We start from the raw sequence: 7,580 nt of genomic DNA on the forward strand, positions 1-7,580 counted from the left end.
ACCACCAGGGAATCCCTTTTCCGCTTTCTTTTGTATTAATCAAATAATTTTTATTATTCCATTTTTTCCTCCTCTATTGGAAATTTAGCTCTACCTTTTTGCATTTATACTAGTGGTTGCCCTAGAAATTATAAAATACATCCACAACTTACTGTAGTCTAGACTGAATTAGCTTTTTACTACATGTCTCTCATGGTCTGTTCTATTTCCTTGTTTTTTTTCCTCTTTGTTTCATTTTGGGTAATTTCTATTGGCCTGTTTTTTGGCTCACAGATCCTTTCTTCTGCTGGTCCCAATCAATTATTCATCCCATCCAGTATTATATTTCTTCAGTTCTAGAATGTCCATTTGGATCTTCTTAAGAAAGTGTATTTTTCTGGGCTTCTCTGGTGTTGCAGTGGTTAAGAATCCACCTGCCAACGCAGGGAACATGGGTTCAAGCCCTGGTCTGGGAAGATCCCACATGCTGTGGAGCAACTAAGCCCGTGCACCACAACTACTGAGCCTGTGCTCTAGAGCCCGCGAGACACAACCACTGAGCCCGCGCGCCACAACTACTGAACACCACGTGCTGCAACTACGGAAGCCCACGTGCCTAGAGCCCATGCTCTGCAACAAGAAAAGCCACTGCAGTGAGAAGCCTGCGCACTGCAACAAAGAGTAGCCCCTTCTCACCACAACTAGAGGAAGCCCACATGCAGCAATGAAGAACCAACGCAGCCAAAAAAAAAAAAATTAAAAAAAAAAAGAAAGTGTATTTTTCTGTTCAAAATTTGCATCTTCTTATCCACTCTGTCCAACTTATGCTCTGATTTCTTTAACATAATTGTGATAGTTATTTGAAAGTTCTTTCCTGCTTATTCCAGCATCTGGGTCATATGAGGATCTGTATGTATTGATTTCTCTTTCTCTTGACTATGGATCACATTTCTCTGCTTCTTTGCATCTCATAATTTTTTTAAAATAAATGTGTTCATTTTATTTATTTATTTTTGGCTGCGTTGGGTCTGCGTTGCTGCGTGCAGGCTTTCTCTAGCTGCAGAAAGTGGTGGCTACTCTTTACATTACATTTGGGACTCTAGGCATGGACTCTAGGCACGTGGGCTTCAGTAGTTGTGGCATGTGGGCTCAGTAGTTGTGGCTCGCGGGCTCTAGAGCACAGGCTCAGTAGTTGGGGCGCACGGGTTTAGTTGCTCTGTGGCATGTCGGAGATGCAAGAGGGAAGAGATATGGGAACATATGTATATGTATAACTCATTCACTTTGTTAAAAAGCAGAAACTAACACACCATTGTAAAGCAATTATACTCTAATAAAGATGTAAAAAAAAAAAAAAAAGCCAAACATAGGGGCTTCCCTGGTGGCTCAGTGCTTAGGAATCTGCCTGCCAATGCAGGGGACACGGGTTCAAACCCTGGTCTGGGAAGATCTCACATGCCATGGAGCAACTAAGCCCGTGTGCCACAACTACTGAGCCTGTGCTCTAGAGCCCGTGAGCCACACTTCTGAAGCCCGCGTGCCACAACTTCTGAAGCCCGCGTGCCATAACTACTGAAGCCCGCGCGCCACAACTACTGAAGCCCTCGCGCCTAGAGCCCATGATCCACAACAAGAGAAGCCACTGCAATGAGAAGCCTGTGCACCACAACAAAGAGTAGCCCCTGCTTGCTGCAACTAGAGAAAGCCTGCGTGCAGCAACAAAGACCCAACGCAACCAAAAATAATAAATAAATAAATTTATAAAAACAAACAAACATAGAACATAGGTGCAGTTAATTGATGTCCTACACAACTCATTTTAGGCCTTCATGTATTAAAATAGAATCTTCAAAACTACAAGTAGTTCCTTCTATAGCTTCTGTTTTTTAAAAAGTCACCTCCTACTGTATCTTTGTTGTAAATTCACAAAATACAAAAAAAAAGAAAAAATCTATTAGTTCATCTGACAGAGAGGTTTTGTATGTCTACTCTGTGCAAGGTCCTGAGTTGGTGCTAAGAATGCAGTGGTGGAAAGGCACATACAGTCCCTGCTCTCAGCACAACTTACAGACTAGGGTAGAATGTGCATATGTAAATAGGCAATTTCACCACAATGTGACAGCACAAAGGACTTAGTACAGGGTGAATAGGATCGTTTAGGAGGAGCAACTATCTCAGGACAGCAGTGAGAAAGCTTGTGTACTAAGTTAACATGCAAATTTCAGTTGCCAGTTGAGTAGTTCTATATGGCAGACACCCATGGCTTTCCCATTCACCCCATCTGGGCCTCCAGTGTGGTCTAATTATCCTGAAGAGCCAAGATGTGTTAGAGCTGAGCTTGGTTACTCTAATGGCACACAATGTTTTTACAAATCTCCCAATTTCCTGAATAATTATCATTATCATGTATATGTGTTTAGCCAAAAGCTTAATCGGAAAATTCCAGAATGAAACAATGCTACATGAGAAAAAACCTTCCAGTCATTTTCTTTGAAAAACAACCGTGTTTTTAAAATCAAAGTACCACTAATACGTGCATAAGTTTAAACCATCAAATCATGCAGAAAGGCTTATGATGCATAACAGTTATTCCTAGCCTACCTCTCCCCAGCCATGGACCTACGGAGGCCTCCACTTCTAACTCTTTTTAGCTGTTTCTCCTGGTGGTTATCTTTGTCTCTAAATAATATGCTTACATCATCAATCTTGATTCATCTGTTGTAGACATTATCTATTAATTTCCAGCTATGATAAATGAAGATTTATCTCACAGGGCAAGTACTTAGAGATATTTTAAAGTTCTTTTCCTGAGTTGCTTTTATTTCCTCTATGCAGGATGGAGGTCCCTGTTGTGACTTTTACAGGCCTACCATTGTAAGGTAGGCCTGCTATGTCCTGGTGGTGCCTAGTTTGACTATGTATAGCCCTTGCTGTACTGTCAGTTCCATAGTATGAAGATGCCCCTTGCCTCTTGGCTATGATTTTGTTTGCTTATCTTAGAGTGAGTCTTTCATGTTGGAGGCTTTCATCAGAGTACGGTGACCGTTGGAGCATATGTAAGAACGAGATCATAAATCATCTCTGTGATGGGGCCTTTGTGTTTACAGTGGACTCGCTGACTGAAGGACTTCCCTTATGGTGATCGGGTGGGAAGCCACTCATTTATTTATTTAAAACATTTTAATTTTTTTGTACAATTTTTAAAGCTTACTTTCCATTTACAGTTATTATAAAATACTGGCTATATTCCCCACATGGTACAGTGTATCCTCGAGCCTACCTTACACCCAATAGTTTCTGCCTCCCATTCTGCATCCCTGTACTGCCCCTCCCTACCCCCATGGCAACCACTAGTTTGTCCTCTATATCTTTTTTTTTTTTTTTTTTTTTTTTTTGCGGTACGCGGGCCTCTCACTGTTGTGGCCTCTCCCGTTGCGGAGCACAGGCTCCGGACGCGCAGGCTCAGCGGCCATGGCTCACGGGCCCAGCCGCTCCGCGGCATGTGGGATCTTCCTGGACCGGGGCACGAACTCGAGTCCCCTGCATCGGCAGGTGGACTCTCAACCACTGCGCCACCAGGGAAGCCCTTGTTTTTGGTTTTATTTGCTAGTTTGTTGTATTTTTTAGAGTCCACATGTAAGTGATATCATACATTATTTGTCTCAGAAGCCACTGTTTAGATGTTTAATGGGTACACCTCTAAATGACAGGTTATGGAAGTTTTGAGGCATTCAATTCCTTTTTAGAGAACTCCTGTAGTTTTTCTGGGGGATGCATATCAGGCCATCACGAGGCAGCTAGGTGAAAGTGGTGGGGAGAGGAGTGGCATTCAGCCCCATGTCTTGCTCCTACCCTTTGCTGTACTGCGCACAACACACAAGCCACTTGGGCGTCTGAGGGATGATTTGCTCCCACTGGGCTGCTGTTCTCCTTCCTACTGTCCACCTCATGCGTTCAGTCCTTGGCCTCCTGTACTTGGCTTCATCAGTGACCTCTACTCTCTATTTTTGTGTCTCTGTGGTGAAATATACATAAAATTTACCATTTTCACCATTTTTTCCCTTTTATTGGTGTGTTTGCTTTTTGATTTACTTTTTTAAAAAAGATTGAAGTATAGGGCTTCCCTGGTGGTGCAGTTGTTGAGAGTCCACCTGCTGATGCAGGGGACGCGGGTTCGTACCCCAGTCCGGGAGGATCCCGCATGCCGCGGAGCGGCTGGGCGCATGAGCCATGGCCACTGAGCCTGCGCTCCGTGACGGGAGAGGCTACAATGGTGAGAGGCCTGTGTACCGAAAAAAAAAAAAAAAAAAAAAAAAAAAAAAAAAAAAAAATTGAAGTATAATCTGTACTCATGCTTCCCTTCATAATCGAGTGAATCTTTTGCCTTTTACTAAGGATTCACGTGGGGAGGGAAAAGCACGACTGTTGCTTCAATTTTTTGAAGCCTTGTGGAAATTAAAAAAAAAATTGAAGTATAGTTGATTTACAGTGTTTAGGTGTACAACAAAGTGATCCAGTTTTATATATTTATATCTAGATATCGCTATCTATCTATCTACCTATCTCTATATATTTATCCTGCACTGTGTGGGATGCGGGATCTTAGTTCCCCCACCAGGGATCAAACCTGTGCTCCCTGAATTGGGAGCACGGAGTCTTAACGACTGGACCACCAGGGAAGTCCATATATATATATATATAGATAGATAGATAGATAGATAGATAGATATAGATATAGATATAGATATATATATGCTTTTTCAGATTCTTTTCCATTATGGGTTATTACAATATATTGAATATAGTTCCCTGAGCTATACAGTAGGTCTTTGTTGTTTACCTATTTTATGTATAGTAGTATGTATATGTTAATCCCAAATTCCTAATTTACTCCTCCCCCCACCTTTCTCCTTTGGTAACCATAAGTTTGTTTTCTGTCTGTGAGTCTATTTCTGTTTTGTAATAAGTTCACTTGTATCATTTTTTTAGAGTTTACATATATGATATCATATTTGTCTTTCTCTGCCTGACTTACTTCCATTTTCACCATTTTTAAGTACAATTCAGTGGCATTAACTACGCTCACATTATTTGTAACCATCACTATTATCTACCTGCAGAACTTTTTCAGTTCTTTAAACTGAAACTCTGTACCTATTAAACAATACCTTCTCATTGCCCTCTCCCCACAGCCCCTGGCAACTACCATTCTACTTTCTATCTCTATGAATTTGACTACTCTAGATATCTCACATGAGTGGAATCATACAATATCTGTTCTTCGTGTTCACCCTTTACTTTACATCCTTAATAAATCTGTTGAAATGTCTTATCTCTTGGTTGTTTCCCATCTCTTGCTGCACCTTTTACCTCCTTTGCTATTATCTTAGTGGGGTATTGGGAAGGCATGGAGATAAAAATGTGGGTTTATCAGCCATCTTTAACCAGTAGTTCACTCATTTTGAAAAGGGAGTGTTCTAACAAAAGGACAAATACTGTATGATTCCATTTACATGAGGTACCTAGAACAGTCAAATTCACAGAGACAGAAAGTTGAATGGTGGTTACCAGGGGTGGGGGCAGGCAAGGAGTAGCAGGGAGTTTTGTTTCATGGGTATGGAATTTCAGTTTGGGATGATGAAAAAGTGCTGGAGGTGGATGATGGTGATGGTTGTACAACAATGTGAATATACTTGGGGCTTCCCTGGTGGCACAGTGGTTAAGAATTCACCTACCAATGCAGGGAACATGGGTTCAAGCCCTGGTCTGGGAAGATCCCACATGCCACAGAGCAACTAAACCCGTGCGCCACAACTACCCAAGCCCGCGCACCTAGAGCCTGAGCTCTGCAACAAGAGAAGCCACTGCAATGAGAAGCCTGTGCACTGCAACGAAGAGTAGCCCCTGCTCACTGCAACTAGAGAAAGCCTGCATACAGCAACGAAGACCCAACGCAGCCAAAAATAAATAAATAAATAAACAAAGAAACCCAATGTGAATATACTTAATGCCACTTAAAAATGGTACATTTTCAGTTATGTCTATTTTACCAGAAGAAAAACTAGAAAGGGTTTATCTTCACTGTATATGATTTTGTTACAATTAAGTATCTAAGGAAAAGTAGCTCCTTTATTTATTTATTTTAAAAATCTTTATTAAAATTATAGAAGCACATAGATTTAAGAAGCAAATAATTCTACAAAGTTTCTACCAAGAATTCTACAAAACAAAAAACCTAAATGGACATCATACTCAGAGGCACTTCTTTTAGCCTTCTTCTCTTTTCTTTCTTTCCTTTTTTTATTTCCCCACAATTATCCCATGATTTTAAGTGACACGTTGTTCATGAATTTTCAGTTTTAGTGTTGTCCATTGTCTCTCCACTATGGAGAATGAGGATTCAGCTTTCTTTCTTACCCTGTCTTGATTGGACACTGGCATTCAGCCTGCTTCCCATCTTTTCCAAGGGGCCTCCCTAAGGAGTTTTTAAGGGCTCTCAGGCGGCATGCCAGGGCAAGCTTCCCAGCATCTCCCCTGTTGTGACGCTCCACGCCGAAGCAGCCCCTTTAAAATGCTATGGAGGGCTTCCCTGGTGGCACAGTGTTCAAGAATCTGCCTGCCAATGCAGGGGACACGGGTTCAGGCCCTGGTCTGGGAAGATCCCACATGCCGCAGAGCAAGTAAGCCTGTGCACCACAGCTACTGAGCCTGCACTCTAGAGCCCACAAACCACAACTACTGAGCCCAGGTGCCACAACTGCTGAAGCATGCACGCCTAGAGCCTGTGCTCCACAACAAGAGAAGCCACCACAATGAGAAGCCTGCGCACCACAACCAAGAGTAGCCCCTGCTCGCTGCAACTAGAGAAAACCCATGCGCAGCAACAAAGACACAACATGGCCACACACACACACAAAAATGCTATGGAAGGTGAGGTTTTAATTTTGGAAATGACAATATCTTGTATTGAACTGACTTATCTGTTGATAATAATTATTAACCCTGAATCAAAAAAATCTTTTAAGTGCTATTACTTGAAGGCACCGGTGAGCAATCTAAATCAGGCAGGAATTGAAGAGAACATGAGTCTTGTAAGAAGGGAAGGAAACTGGGTTACTTCCAGTTTATCAGACTTTTCCTCCAAGGGCACTTCCATTTTTCAGCAACACATGACACATGGTAGAATAGAGCTAAAATAGAAAGTAGTGGGGAACTATACTCAATATCTTGTAATAACCTATAATGGAAAAGAATCTAAAAAAAGAATAACCGAATCACTTTGTTGTACACCTGAAACGAACACAACATTGTAAATCAACTATATTTCAATAATTTTTTTTTTAAGTGGTGGTCTTACTAGCTGAAGAGACTGAGGTTAGATTTTAGGGCTGCCAAAATAGCTGGAAATTGATAGAGGACATCCCAGAAAGGAGAGAGTCATAGAGAGAAACTACAAAATCTGCATATAAATTCCCCTCAAATCCCTGGCTGACTTCTAACAGGAACATGTGCAGGGCAAGACCTCAGCGAACCCAGCTGAAAGTTTTAGCTAGAATTTCAGCCAGAAATTTCTGTACTAGTTTGAAGTTCAAGTCTTGACA

The 7,580-nt window shown here is 41.7% G+C and overlaps 1 non-coding gene across 1 annotated transcript; it reads left to right on the plus strand.

Annotated features, from left to right (window-relative positions):
- Positions 1 to 4,328: 4,328 nt before the first annotated feature.
- LOC116744834 lies at positions 4,329 to 4,442 on the plus strand. The gene has a single exon (XR_004347164.1). It is a non-coding gene; the product is annotated as a U5 spliceosomal RNA (small nuclear RNA).
- The last annotated feature ends 3,138 nt before the right edge of the window (positions 4,443 to 7,580 follow it).

Source organism: Phocoena sinus, chromosome 19 (genome assembly GCF_008692025.1).
Source record: "Phocoena sinus isolate mPhoSin1 chromosome 19, mPhoSin1.pri, whole genome shotgun sequence".
NCBI lineage: Eukaryota > Metazoa > Chordata > Mammalia > Artiodactyla > Phocoenidae > Phocoena > Phocoena sinus.